The sequence below is a fragment of the Dasypus novemcinctus genome, chromosome 24, assembly GCF_030445035.2.
Source record: "Dasypus novemcinctus isolate mDasNov1 chromosome 24, mDasNov1.1.hap2, whole genome shotgun sequence".
Taxonomy (NCBI): Eukaryota; Metazoa; Chordata; class Mammalia; order Cingulata; family Dasypodidae; genus Dasypus; species Dasypus novemcinctus.
The window spans coordinates 46,675,897-46,690,834 of record NC_080696.1 but is presented as its reverse complement, the minus strand read 5'-3'; the positions used below and the strand labels follow the sequence as shown (position 1 = coordinate 46,690,834).

The following is a 14,938-nucleotide window of genomic DNA, read 5'->3' as shown; positions in this document are numbered from 1 at the left end:
CTTCTACCCCAACCCTATCTTTCAAGTCATGTGTTTTGGCTATACACTGCTGGGTAACAAATAACCCCCAAATGTGGTGGCTTAATGAATTATTAATTTGTAGTTTCTTCTTAAAGTCTGCTAGGAGATTGTGACAGAAGGGACTGGTCCTGGAGTCACCTGCAGACTCCATTGGGCTGGGTATCCAACCTGGCTGGCAGCTGATGCTGGGCGTCGGCTTTGAGCCCCACTGCGACTATCCACCAGAGTGGCCAAGGTTTGCACATCTCACAGCACAGTGTCTGAGTTCTGATAGGTAGCAACCTGGAAGCTAGTGTTCCAAGAGGCAGGATGCAGAAGCTGCCAGGGTGGTTAGAGGCCATATTTGCAAATAACATGGCATTGCTTCTGCCACATTCTATTGGTCAAAGCAGTCAGAGGCCTGTCCAGATTCAAGGAGATGGAGAAATAGACTCCACTTCTCGATGGGGTAGTGTCAGGCTTGCACATGGAATGGGAGAAATTGTTGCGTCCGTCTGTGCACCCTTTCCAATTTCTTCAGCCTTCCCTTCCTGCAATTATTCTGAAAGACAGTGTGCTTTGGGAATGATTCCCAACGTGGAGGAATTTCCTAGCGTTAATTCACCAATGACCTCTGATAGTTTTAAGGTTTTACACATATATTGAAGATGTCATTTCTTTCCAAACCTTTACACGCACACACATACACACATCTTTGTTTTTAAGAGTTTTAAACTGTTTTTCTAGAGTCCGGTACCACTGTGTGAGAACCGAGCTGTAAAGATCCCTCCCTTACTTCTTGCATTTAGCTAACCCACCTGTGTGAGCCTACTTTAATTTCTGCTGGTGTTGTGTGATTGCAGTATCGATTCTTTGGGCCGAGAACAAAGTGCCCGTTAATGCAGCTGACTCCATCTGCCTGTTGAGACATTAACCAGGAAGCCCGAGCTTGGTGTTAAATGACTGTCGTTTTTTATTTTTTTCTTACACCATTTATTCCAACCTTGTTTTTAACCTAATGGAAGATGGGTGTCTTGTATTTTTATTTTTTTAACCAGGGGATATGAAATGCTCCAAGTTCTATTGCCATTTTAGTTTTCAGGAGCGATTAGTCCAGCAAATTGGTAAATGCATGTTTTTCTTCTTCTGCTTGCTGCCTTTTTCTTTCAGCAAACTTTTCTAAAGGTGATGAATAGCTGGGAAGATGAAATGTCCACCCTCTGCAGACTAGCTGTCTCCTGCACATCCTCAGCTGCATATCAATCTGAGACTTTTTTCTCCCCTCTTTCGGCTCTGCTTGAAAGTTTTAGGTCCTCTGTTTGGCATCTTCATTTCACTTTGCAATTCTTTAAAGCAGTCTACAGCCCCTTCTCCTTTTAAGTAGGAAATAGAAAAAAAAATTAAATACGTAGTTATTATTTAATTTTCATTTTCTTTTTTCCTGCATTTATGTCCTTTGCTAAACTGGAAAAAATCTGGGTAGAGGAACATTTACTCTTTACCTTCTTTTTGATGTTTTAGTGAACATTTGGACTCAGATTCATGGGGCTGGAAGGAATCTTTGGAGACTCATTCTAAACTTTGATTTTAGAACTTTGAAGAGGCTCAGAGAGAAGAAGTGGCCTCAGCTCAGAGCAGCCCAGCAATTTAGTGGCTGGTCTGAGGCCAGAGGGGAGCCTTGTTTTGGTGGCACAGGCTGCCCCTGCTGCTTGTTGCCTTGTCTCTGGCCTGGACTGGGGCAGCCTTGGCTTGTCGGGTCCAGTCTGTCTAGGGCAGCCTTCCTATCACTGACCTCCCCTTCCTTGGGCAGACGGATTCTGTGTGATACAGGACCTTGGTTCACCTGACGTATCAGGCAAGACTTACTCATCTGCCCAAGAATAGAGCACTTTGCACCGAGAGTCAAAGGGGAAGGGGGCCAGCTCAAATTGAAATCCTACTATGAACCATGGTTAAATGCTATCTTGTTTAATATCGATTTTCACTTTGCCCCTTTGCATCCCAGTAACACAGCTCTTCCTTAAAGACTTGTCATCTGTAGGAAAGGACAGAAAGGAGAATGAACTACTGATCTAAATAGGGTTAGTGGAACCATTGATCCTTTTGGAGAGAGAGATGGGGACGAAATGAAACTGGAAGCATCGGAACCCATCTGTCTAGGCTAGTGGCTCCAGCTTAGTGTGCATCAGAACCACCTGGAGAGTTTGTTGAAACACAGATTTTTGGGGTTCCCTTTCCCCCTCTCTCAGAGTTACTAATTCTGTAAATAGAGGTGGGGCCTGATAAGTTGCATTTCCAATATGCTCCTACTGCAGCCTAACCTAAAGCCCCCTTACCCATTGCCTTGACAACCTGGTCGTCCTCTGTTCATCTGGGTGTGTTCTCAGACTTAGAGAGTTGCACTTATGAGCAATAATTCTCTTGCAATGCCTTAGTTTCCTCTTGATAAGAGGGCCTCAGCAACTAGGGAACCCCTCTGATATTTTGTATCCCTGAATGGCCACATACTCAGAAACAGTATTCTGTGTGGGAAACAATTAGAGGCTCACTCGAGATAGGATGCAGTTAAGTCTGTAGCAGCCGCCACACTCTTCAGTGGGCATCTATTGTGTGCCTCGTACATTATATGCGTTATCTATTTAATACAAGAACCTTGCAAGGTGGGCGCTAATATGTTAATCACATTTTACAGATGAGGAAAATAAAATTTTTCTAAGAATCTGCCTTAGTTTTGGATCTGGGATTATACTTAATCTATCTGCCATGTTATGCTTTTTCAGTGACACAATGCAACTGTTTTACAAGGCCAGAGATCAAAAATATCCCCAACATCAGTAACAACAGTAATAATCAACAGTAATAATATCAACTCCCATCTTGCTGAGCACCTACTCTGTGCCCTACCCTTTGCTAAACACTTTGTGTATTTTGCCCTGTTTAAACTGGAAGGTAGGTAGTATTTATGTTGTGCAACAAGGATTAGTAGCTCAGGAAGGTGAAATAGCTTGCCTGAGTCAGAGTTGGTAAGTGGCGGTGCTGGAATTCGAACCCTGGTGGTGCAGATTTTAAAGCCGGGGCTCCTAGCTGCTATGTTATATTGATGAGCTGGGTCACATATATTCCAAGACTGTTGTGTGGAACCTCAGGCAATGGTGATGTAACTGGTGGTATTGGGGCTTTGGGAAGCAGAATAATTTTGGGGGCAGAGATGGGTTCCATTTGAACATGCTGAGTTAAGGAAAGTCTCCAAAATCTTGCTGAACATTCTGCGCAGGGAGCCGAATTTTAGGTGATGGTGGGAAAGGGCAAGGCTCAATGTTGACATTTTCAGAGTATTATTCTGTGACCCAGGACGAGCCCTTTAAACAATAGGTCTTAGAATTGATTTCAAAATAATGATGTCTTTCTCATTTCTGTTGCCTTGCCACAGAACAGTGGAGATTAAGATAACTTCTGGAATTTATGAAAGGTGGTAGAAGGTTGCAAAGGCTAGTTATGTGTGGTGAACACATGCGCTGTTTAAAGCATCTCCTCTTCATGCATTTCTCTGAAATTTGTTTTCCACAGCATATTAGATGAGAGATAGGAGTTAAATTCTTACTGTGGAAGACAGTATTTCCTAAAAGGAGCTGAAAATGAGTCCGAAGAGGTTTTTCATAATTTTTATCAGTGTTTCTCAAGCTTCCTCCCCATTATCTCACTCCTGAAGAGAACTTTTAGGTATTTTTCTTCCTAATGTACCCTTCCCATGAAGTTAAATGGCATACAATTTTATCAGGTAGGGTTGAGCTAAATTTAAGGGCCACAAACCATGGTAAAATCTAAGATTTCTGTTCCCACCCTCAGAAAAATGTTTGTCCCCATGGGGGGTGATATCATCCTTTTTGGGAATGTATGATTTATATAAAGTGTAGTGAAGTCAAAGAAAGGAGTATCTGAGTAGAGTTTTTGGGGCAAAGAAAATCCTCCTTCCCTATGGCTATGTTTAGTCTTGGGTTAAGTTTCAAAGGGCCCTCAGCCAGGTTACTAAAATTTGTCTCTTGGCTATCCCTTATAACAGCACATGTTTTGGGGAAAGAGATTGGTCCCAACAGAGTGTCTTTATCAAGGGGCTTCTGTGGTTCTTTGCTCTTGGAGTGTTGGCCTCGTGGGGTGGGTTGTCTGGCCCGAGGTCTTCATGGCAACCTCGGGGAAGGTGGGACCTGGTATTGGTGGCCCAGGGTGAGTGGGAGCTGTGGGGTCAGTTGCTGTCCTCTGGATAGAGTGGTGGACTGAGTGATGAGGGGCGAATGTTGCCCACCAGCAGGGAGGGGTGGGGAATGGGCAAGCATTTGGGGGATGTATGAATTTATGGGTGTCTTAGTTTTCTAGGGCTGCCATAACAAAGTGCCACATACTGGGTAGCATAAAACAGCGGAAATTTGTCGTCTCGCAGTTCTGGAGACCAGAAGTATGAAATTAAGGTGACGATGGGGTCATGCTTCCTCTGAAGCCTGAAGGGGTCTGGCAGTGACTCGCCAGCCAGCCGTGTTATTCTTTGACCTACAGCATAACTGAGTCTCTGCTTCTGTCACGTGGGCGTCTCCTCTCTCTCCTTGTCCAATTCTCCCCTTCTTATATGGACACCAGTCATATTGGACAAGGGCTCCTATTTGGTCCTTTTTCCAAATAGGATCCTATTCACTGGACTGGGAGTTAGAATTTGAACATATCTTTTTGGGGGGCACAATGCATTCCATAGCAATGGGGTTGGGGGTTTGCCAGATTGGCAGGGGTGGGGTAGTGTTGGGCTGTGGTGAGTAGGGGCTGCTGGGTCAAGCGAGCTGATACTTGGTCTCCAGTCTTCTCCTTCTTCTACTCAATTCTAATCTTGGTTCCTCTTTCTCTCTAGGTTTCCCTTTCCATCCCTTATTTTGTTCCTTTTGGCTTCATTCCTTCTTCCTATATACTTTCTTCTTTTTCTCTCTGCCTTTTAGTTATGCTTATCCCCAAAGCACACCTTCAGACAAGGATTTGGATGCCAGTAGTTTGCTCTAGAAGGGAGCGCAGGGAGAGAGGGATCATGAGACTGGGAAGTGAGGACAGTCAAGAAAAGTTGGGTACTGCATGGGGAACTGGAGTGCAGCCCCTGGGGACCTTCCCAGAGACTGTGTCTAATGCATCCCAGAATTGCCCATCAAGGGACAGGGAAGCAATTTCCACTTCCTGGTCATGCCTGCCCCCAGGCCATAAAATGCCTCATTGCCTTGACAAGAGCCTTCTGCAGATGATGGCAACTTGCTGAGTTCCTGCCATACTCTGTTACTCTCTTTCTCTGACTCTGAACATCTTCCTATCAAAATGAAGTAAATATTTTGTTGGATTTATTGAAAAACATGCTTTTGTCTCATTCCCAAAGTAAAAATTAGGTCAGCTGAATATTTCATTTCCAAAAGTTAGTTATACACATTTGAAAAATTGTCTGGAGTCTCAAATGGTTTATGCATCTATCAATGACCTTAAATGAAAAGCCCTTCCAGATGGAAGTATGTTAGATATATAATCTGAGATATTTGGCCAAAACTTTGATTTTTTTTCTCTCCAGAGATTTGCCCCTTCTCCAAAGATAGTGCCAGGTTTTCTGGGATAGCGTAACTGAGCTTATCTCCAAGTAGGCTGACATACTGAATAATCAGTCCCAGAATTTTTAAACCTTTTCCATATTGTGCCTTCCTCCAATTTCTAACACCTGAGTATCTGTGGAGAGAAAGATTATATACAAAGTTTTTTGGCCCATTTTTGAATATTAGATTAAAATAGTTGACAAAAGTAACATAATGTGAGACAACCAGCAAGATGGCAGCAGAGTAAGGAGCTGCTAGAGTCAGCTCGTGCTACAGGGCAGTTAGTAATCACCCAGAGCTACCTAAAGCACCTGTTTGGGGCCTCCAGGAGACCAGAAAAGCATCCTGCAACATCCTTGAAAGAATGGAAGGAGGAGACTGCCCATCTGCAGAGAATATTCATGAGAAGAATATTCCATGCCACGGAGGCTGGTGCCCATCCTCCAAAGGTGGCACAAGCCATCTCAGGAGCTGTTCCGTGGCTGGATTGGAGGCTCTACTTCCCTAAAATGGGGGAGGAAGAGACAATTGGGCACTAACCTCAGCTACTGATTAGTAAATTCATCTGGCTAAAGTATAATCCTAAGACCAGCTAAAATTTGATCCTGTCCAAGTCAGAAAGAGGCTGGTAGTCACCATTTTCACTTTGCCCTGGGCAGTAGGGGAAGCAGGGTGGACTGAAAATCACGATGCTGGCAAGGATCGGCTTCTTTCCATCCAGATTGGATTGCAGCTGTAGCCTAAGCCCCAGCCCCACCTCGGGCAGGGAGGAAGCTGGGGGGATCTGTGCCAAACTCTCCGGGAAAGTATGGGCCACGCCATGGTGGCTGGTGATCATCCTACTCTGGCAGTGCAAGCTGCTTCAGGAGCTGTTCTGTTTCTGGAGTTGGAAGCTCCATTTTCCAAAAACAGAGGAGGAAGAGATGGTTGGCCACTGACTTCAGCTACTGATTAGTAAGTTCAGCTGGCTAAAGTATAACCCTAAGAACAGCTAAAGTTTGAACATGTCCAAGTTGGAAAGAGGCCAGTAGCTGCCATTTTGGCTTTGTCCCCCTCATGAGGGGAAGCCAGGCTGACTGAAGTTACAGTAGGGATCAACTTCTTTCCACCCAGATGGAACTGCCCTAGCATAGGCTTCAGCCCCACCTCTGGGAGGGAGGAGGCTGGCAGGCCTGCCCCAGCCTCTCTGGGTTACTGCAGGTACATTCAGCTGGCACAGACTGAATAGTCAAAAAGTCTGCTGAGACAATGGAGGTCACTTTGGACCCACACAGCACAGATTGCTGCCTACACCTGCAGCTCCATCCCCGCCCCAGGCAGGGGAGGAAAGGACATGAAGCTTCATCAGTCTCTCTGGGCAACTAGGCCTGCATGACTTGGATTATGCCACACAGTTGTGGCTCTGTTCTTATCCCTGGCAAAGGAGAAAGGTGGGAGAAGCTTCATTGGTCCCTAGAACAATGTAGGCAGCTTGAGCCTCCACAGCTTACAGCACCAACTACATCCTCAGCTCCTGCTACACAACCAGCAAGCGAGAAAGAGCAAGAAAGTCCTAACCTAAAGACAGAAACTGCACCCAGAATAAATACATCTAGTAAGCCAGATGCCAAGATACCAACAAAAATTACAGTTTATACCAAGAAATAGTAAGATATGGCCCAGTTAAAGGACAGATAAGGCTCCAGATGACATAAAGGAATTGAGACAACTAATCATAGATATTCAAACAAATATTCTTAATTCAATGAGATGGCTAAAGAGATTAAAGATATTAAGAAGACATTGGATGAGAACAAAGAATAATTTGAAAGCATATATAGAAATATAGCAGATCTTATGGGAATGAAAGATGCAATAAATAAAATTAAAAACACACTGAAATCTTTTTTTAATTACCTTTTTTTAAAATAAAAAGATTCATAACTGGAATCTTATAACAGCAGATTTGAGGAGGCAGAAGAAAGTATTGGTGAAATTGAAGAAATGGCCCCTGAAAGCAAAGATAGAAAAGAACAGATGAAGAAAAGAATGGAAAAAATTGAACAAGATCTCAGGGAACTAAACAACAGAAAGAAACATGCAAGCATATGTATCATGGGTGTCCCAGAAGGAGAAGAGAAGGGAAAAGGGACAGAAGGAATATTTGAAGAAATAATGGTAGGAAATTTCCCAGCCCTATAGAAGGACATAGATTTCTGCGTCCGAGAAGCACAATGTTATCCCATGCAAATAAATCTGACTAGACCAACTCCGAGACACATACTAAGAAAAATGTCAAATGCCAAAGACAAAGAGAGAATTCTGAGAGCAGCAAGCAAAAAGCAATGCATAACATATAAGGAATACCCAATAAGAATAAGTGCTGATTTGTCATCAGAAACCATTGAGGCAAGAAGGCAGTGGTATGATACATTTAAGATACTACAAGAGAAAAACTTCCAGTCAAGACTCATATCCAGCAAGCTTGTCTTTCAAAAATGAGGGTGAGTTTAGAATATTCACAAATAAATAGAAGCTGACAGAGTCTATAGCAAAGAGACCGACCTTACAGGAAATACTAAAGGGTGTGCTACAGTCTGAAAAGAAAAGACAGGAGAGAGAGGCTTGGAAAAGAATCTAGAAATGAAGATTATATCACTAAAAGTAACTAAAAGTCTCAAGAGTGGTAAAAATAAAATATGACAGATAAAATCCAAATGTCAAAATGGGTGAAATAAGATCTGTCTTTACAGTAATAACATTGAATGTTAATGTCAAAAGACACAGACTGGTGGAATGGATAAGAAAATATGAGCCACCTGTATGCTGTCTTCAAGAGACTCACCTCAGACCCAAGGATACCAATAGATTTAAAGTGAAAGGCTAAAAAAGATACTCCATGCAAGCAGTAACCAAAACAAAACAAAACCAAAACCAAAAACCAAAAACGGAGTAACTATACTTATTATCAGATGAAATAAACTTTAAAAGACACTAGTAATGTGCAATCTGAGGAGGAAGTCAGGAAAAAAATTCCATTTCCAATAGTGACTAAAAGAATAAAGTATAACCAAGGATATAAAGCACTTGTGTTCAGAAAATTACAATGCATTGTTAAAATAAATTTTAAAAAGACCTAAATAAATTGGAAGAACATTCCATGCTCATGGATTGGAAGACTAAATAGCATAAAGATATCAATTCTATTCAAATCGATATACAGATTCAATGCAATCCTGATAAAAATTCTACCAACATTTTTTAAATAAATGAAAAACACAATTATCAAATTTATTTGGAAGGGTAGGATAGCCAGAAATATCTTAAAAAGGAAAAGCAAAGTTGAAGTTCTCTCACTTCTGGACTTTAAATCATATTACCTAGCTACAGCGGTAAAAACAACCAACCAACCCAGCATGGTACTGACATAAAGACAAACACTTAGACCAATGGAACTGAACTGATGGTTCAGAAACAGACCCTCACATCTGTGGTCAAGTGATTTTTGACAAGCCTGTCAAACCCAGCTTGGGCAAAACAGTCCACTCAACAAATGGTGCTGGGAGAACTGGATATACATAGCCAAAAGAAGGAAAGAGGAACTTTAGCTCACACCTTATACAAATATTAATACAATATGAATCAAAAACCTAAATATAAAAGCAAGAACCATAAAGTATCTAGAAGAAAATGTAGGAAAACATCTTCAAGACCTGGTGGTAGGTGGTGGATTCTTAAAGGACGTAAGAGGAGGACTGAGATGGACTACTGATGCTTCGTATATGTAGAAGTTTTAATTAACTTTATTGTACAAGCTTGGAAATATATAGAATTGATGGGAACATGTTATAGTGAGTCACAGCTGGTTTATAAATGGGAATGTGGCTGGAAAGGGTAGTCTAGGGATGTAAATGTCAAATGAAAGAAGCTAGAGGATAATCTAGGGACTGAATAACACAGTGAACCCAGAGGTGGATGAGGATTGTGGTTGATGGTTCACATGCAAGACTGTCCTTTGTGAGCTAGAATCTTTTCTGTTGGTTGGATTTTTTGCTTTGTCTGGAAGTTGTAGTGTTGTACCCTTAAATACTTTTAACTGCTACTAAGTCCATCCCAGCATAGACACACACAGAGCTGTAGCATGCACATGTTTGCCTGATAAATGCCTTCCTCTTCATATGTTAGCCTAAACTCTCCCACCTGGACGTCTTTCCCCTTTGCTTGCTTGTGGCCACCCAGGTGCCTCCATTAGAGTGTTTTCTTACTGTTTGACATTGTCTGATTGTGTGCCTCTTTCCCCCACTAGGCCATATATGAGCCCCTTATATCCTTATACTCTGAAATGTAAGAGGCATTTTGTGATGGTTATGGAGTGAAAAAAGTGTACTGTGTGTTTGAAGCCCCCAGGCTAGTGGCAAACCTCCAGGCTCTATTTCAAGGCCTATTTTGATGATGCTTAAACTTGCCTCTTCAGTGATTCTGGTCTAACTCACAGATGCAGCTGCTATCTGTGTTTACGACAACTCCTCCAACGGCCTTTGTGGTGCTTCTCCATAGCAGTGGGTCCTCTGCACAGGTGAACCACTCTCTGTGTAATGCACATCTTCCTCCCAGCCAGGATTGATGCAACTAATGAGTAGCTGTTCGCTGGGTGCCCGCTGGGTGCCAGGCACCACGTAAGGTCTGTGGGGGCTTTCAGGGCAAGCGCACCATGGGTCCTGCCCTTAGGGTGCCCCCAGACTAAGAGGAGAGGGCCCAAGATCAGAGCTAGCAACCCTATGAGAAAGAACCAAGTGTGGGGGGCAGGATACAGAGAGGGGCGGAATCTCATTGAGCTGCTTCTGGCTGTGGTGGGGATGACCAGAGAGCATTCTGGGTGAGGACCTAAAATACTGGTAGGTTTGGATGTGCAAGAATGAGGATGTGGCTTTTAGACAGGAGCAGAGACTCAAGGGGTGCTGGGAGCGGGGTGGGGTAGGGGTGGGACACCGCATTTCTAAAGGGGAAGGCTAGGAGGTAGGGAGGGAAAACTGGTTCTGGCAAACAGATGTCTTTAAAGGAATGGGAATGGCTGGGCGAGGCCAGATGTCCTACCAAGCACCTGCCTGGAGCCTGCAGGAAATAAGCCCCAAGCAAGGAGAAAGCACTTAGGAGCATCAGACCAGCGCAGGCAGAATTGTGTGTGTGACCCATCTCTATTACTGACTTGCTGTGTGTCTTTGAGGAAACTGCTTTCCTCTCTTATCCATACTTCCTTTATCTGTGGATAACATTCTTGACCTACTGACCCCCCTGGGTATCATGATATTCAAAGCAGATGGCAGGGGTGGGGGGGTGGGGTGGTTCCAAAATTGTTTCGTGAACTCTAAGATTCTACCCACATATAGGAAATCATTATTATAATTTAGACTGGGGAGTGGAGGGCTGATTTAACCCTAGGACCCTGCTCATGGCAGAAAGCCTTATCGTTATTATTCTTATTGAGAAATGCCCGGCTGTGGGCTCAAGAGTGCAGAACTCTGCCTCCACTCAAGACAGAAATGGCGAGGAGGCATGAAGAGGTTTGCGCAGTCTGACGCAGGGAGCTGTGGCAAGGCTGATATAAATCTGCGTATGCCAGAGTCCAGCCCAGCAAGAGATACTGGAGGCCTGAATATTAGGGGGTGGCAAGAGAAATCGCTGTCAGAATGAGTGTGGCTTGTTCATACGACAGGCAGGCCCCTGGGTAGGTGAGGGGAATCAAAATATGAAACGACTTGAAAGTTTGTGAAAGCTGGATATGCAATTACTGAAGGTCTAATGTGCTGCTAAACCCAGGGGCCCCGAGTGGGAGTACTTAAAACGCGGCCTTTCAGGCAGTCACTGTGCTTAGCATTTCTCCTAGAAGGAATATTTTTGCTTAAATGTATAATTTGCTTTGCTTCAAACTGTGGGGTCAAATTCCAGCAGTACTAAGTCAACTTGTCATCCTTGTAAGGACAAATTCCACCAGATTAGGGACAAATGCTGACTGTTCAGAGCAATCTTTGAAGTTTCTTTTCCCACCAGGGGTAAGGGGCCTGTGGGAGTGTCGGGGGGAGGGGGTAAAGTCACCTTTTTGAAGAGTGGGTCCCCAGTTTGAGAAAACTTTGTTTAACCAATGCTTATCTAGCACCTTTGGGGGGCTGGGCAATATTCCAAATACTCTATTAATGTGAATATTTGCAATTTTTAAAATGCCCCTATCAGGTACAATTATAATTTTCATTTTACAGCTGAGGAAACTGAGGCACAGAGAGGTTGAGTACCTCAGCCAAGACCTCCCAGCTGAGACAAGATACCCAGACAGGCAGGCTCCAGGGCTGTACTTTCAGTGAGTATGGCTGTACTGCCTCTCCAGAGCTTTCAGCAAAGAGAGTCTTAAACTGCAAATTAAATATTGGATTTAGGTAACCATAGGACTGTGATAATGTTCCAAATTTCAATGTGTCATCAGGCCCCTTGGCCCTTCTTTCCCTCTCTGAGGGTGGGTGGGCTGCTGGCTGTGCTCCTCTGCCCTGGTACCTGTTATCTTGGCTTCCCACATGGCTTTCGGGTCCCAAGGCGGGGCCTGCAGGGGTCCAGCCTGGAGGTGGCCTTTCGAAGCCTCCCGGCTCACCTTGCACAGCCCAGGTGCTGCACTCCATCCGCATATTAAGGTGAGGTGATTTTTCAAGTAGGCAGAGAATTTTGGGGGATGTCAGAACCACGCAGAGGACACTTAGGATGACAGAGGGCCCATGCTCTGCGCTCTAAGGAGTTGTGGCCCAGACTCAGCTGACCTGTCACTGTTGGATGCTGTGCCTGAGTTCTCTCCCTTGCCTTTTGGTCTCAGCTGTCTCCTTCTTTAAAATGACTGTTAGAAAAATGATCCCGATGTTCCTTCCAGTTCTCAAATTCTGAGAGTCAGGAGAGTGCAGTGTTTATGGAGGAGCCCAGCTGCCTGGGTTTGAATCCCAGCACTGCCTCTGACTTGCTGCGTGACCCTGGGCAAGTTTCTTAGTCCCTCTGTGCCTCCGCTTTTTCAACTGCAAACTGGAAACCATAATGACATCTTGTCATAAAATAGGGAGCAGTGCCCGGCCAGCGGGAGGGCTTTGTGTTAGCTCTCATTAATGCTCTATGTCCATTCATTTACTTTCTTACGTCATCATCAGCTTGGTTGTTGCCATGGATATCATTTTTGAATGGTGCTTGAGGGACAGGTACTCCTGAGTCTGCAAGGCCCATTTGATTTAGTCCCATTTCCTGAAGGAGGAAAAGGGGGATTAGAGAGCGTAAGTGGCCTGCCTGAAGCTGCACAGCTAGTCAGCAGCTGAGCTGGGATTTGAATCTGCTTTTTTTCTGACCCCACAGCCCACTGGCCAGAGATCCTTCCCCAAGGCAGCACACCCTGGCTCCCTTACCAGGCCTTGTTGGAACTGGGGACCGCCCAGGCCTGTGTGCTGAATTATGCCTTTGTAGAGGCCAGAGCTCATCAGCAACTTCAGTAAACACAGCTTTGCCTGATGCTCTGTGTCCTCCTCCGCCTGTGAATTTATGGCTGCCCGGGCCTCGTGGTGTTCAGAAGTTTTGGCTTTTTAATTTAATCTCCTCCAAATTTACCCCGGCATCATCCTGGCAGTCACCGGCCAGCATGCTGGGCCTCCAGGAGCTGCGGGCCCACCCAGGCTGATTTATGCCATCTGGCAGGGGAGCCTGGGGCCGCAGCCTCCCGCGGGAGCAGGAGCCTCCTCTGGTCTTGGCGCAAGGGCGGTGACGGGCCGGCCTGCCCTGTCGATGCCCTGGATCCCAGCCTTGTCCAGCCGGCCCCTCGGGTGGCCTGAGGGATTGCCTGGCCTTCCCCGGGCTTCAGGCAGGGCCCTGTTTGTATTCTGGGCAGGCACAACTGAGTGCCTGGCTCACTTAGGCAGAGCTGTGGATGGGGAGGGGGCTGCTGGGCCGGCAGCTGCCCGGAGTGCAGGAGCCCCTCTCTGCCTGCAGCCTCCCAGGAGGACGAGGGTGCCCCCCTGCCAGAGAGGGGAGCGGGGCTCCTGCGTGAGCATGAGGTAAGGCCGCTGGTAACCACGAGGCTCTCCCCACCGGCCGGCTACTCAGGACCCTTCTTCACATGCTGTGGAGGGGGTTTAGGAGCCTCATGTCAAGATCCTGACTAAAGTAGCCTAAGGAAAGGTCCCAGGTGAAGGAGCCCGGTGAGCTTTGAAGCTGGGAGGTAGGGTCAGTGGAGGGAGGAAAGGAGGGAGAAAGGGAGAGGGAGGGAGAGAGAGGAAGACAGAGACAGCCGGCAGGCTGGGAGAATTCCCTGGGGGTGAGGGGGTGGGGGGGTGCGAGGCAGACACAGACCCCGCAGCGCTTCCTGTTCCGAGGGCCCTGCTTGAGGTCACAGGTGCCGAATTCTAATCCCTGCCTGGCCACTGGCTCTCACGAGTCACTTAACCTCCATGGTCTTCGGTTCTCAGCTGTAAAGCTGAAAAATAATAATAGTGATTTACCTCTCAGAGCTGGTAGGAGAAATTACTAATGGCAGGTGACAGGGTAAAAGTACAAGGTATCACTGGGTATAAAACTGCTTGATAACAGGCCGGCCGGCAAGTGGGGCTCTTAAGGTGCATCAGCCCAGCCCCTGGACTGAAATGGCTTTGCCTCTCCTTAGGCCGAGGCGCTGGCGTGAACTTGGCCTCCAGGGCTCCCGAGTGGCAGTAGGACTTAATCTCCAGAACACAGAGAGAGAGACATGCCCAGGCTTCCCTGCACACCGAGCATCCCCACGCTGGCCCTGTTCCCGTTTGCAAGCTCTTCCAGGCTGTGGGGCCTCTGCACATCCCTGATCCCTTGCCCATAACATCTTCTATCCTTTACTTCTGATCATTCCTCCAAAGAGCCACCCCTCCTCCTTGAAACCCCTCCTGCCGAGCTTTTCCCATCTGCCTCCATGCTTGGTGCGCCCTTCTCTCAGCCCTTTTCGCAGCTGGGTACACTTGCCTGTCTGTAATCTTCCCTCTGACAGACATTTATTAAACACTGTTTGCGTAATGGATGCTGTTCTAGATGCTGGAGATAACAGCGATGACCTAGAAGCTTATATGGTAATGGAGAAAACAGGCAGCAAACACTTAAAAATGTTCTGGTGTCTAATAGGTTGGGAAGAGAGGACCAGGGTCAGGTCCTGTGGGCCTTGCCGGCCATGGTGAGAAGCTCAGGTTTTGCTCCTGGGAGGCCAGTGGGGCGTTGAAGCAGGGAAGTTACATGACCTGCCCTGATTTAATTTCCTAAAGACTACTCTGACTGCTCTTTGGCAATGAGGGACATGAAAGAAGTTCAGGGAAGTGGACTTGGCC

General features: G+C 45.8%; 1 protein-coding gene across 2 annotated transcripts in view; it reads left to right on the top strand.

Moving 5' to 3' along the window:
- Positions 1 to 14,938, top strand: part of PTPRT (protein tyrosine phosphatase receptor type T) — a 1,175,887-nt gene that overhangs the window by 73,380 nt on the left and 1,087,569 nt on the right. Inside the window, exon 1 of one of the 2 annotated variants that reach the window (XM_071211722.1) lies at positions 13,518 to 13,648. The exons of the other annotated variant lie outside the window; for it this stretch is intronic. The gene's annotated coding sequence lies outside the window, so the exon portion shown is untranslated. Of the gene's footprint in view, positions 1 to 13,517; positions 13,649 to 14,938 lie in introns of those variants that run through there. 2 annotated transcript variants of the gene reach the window in all.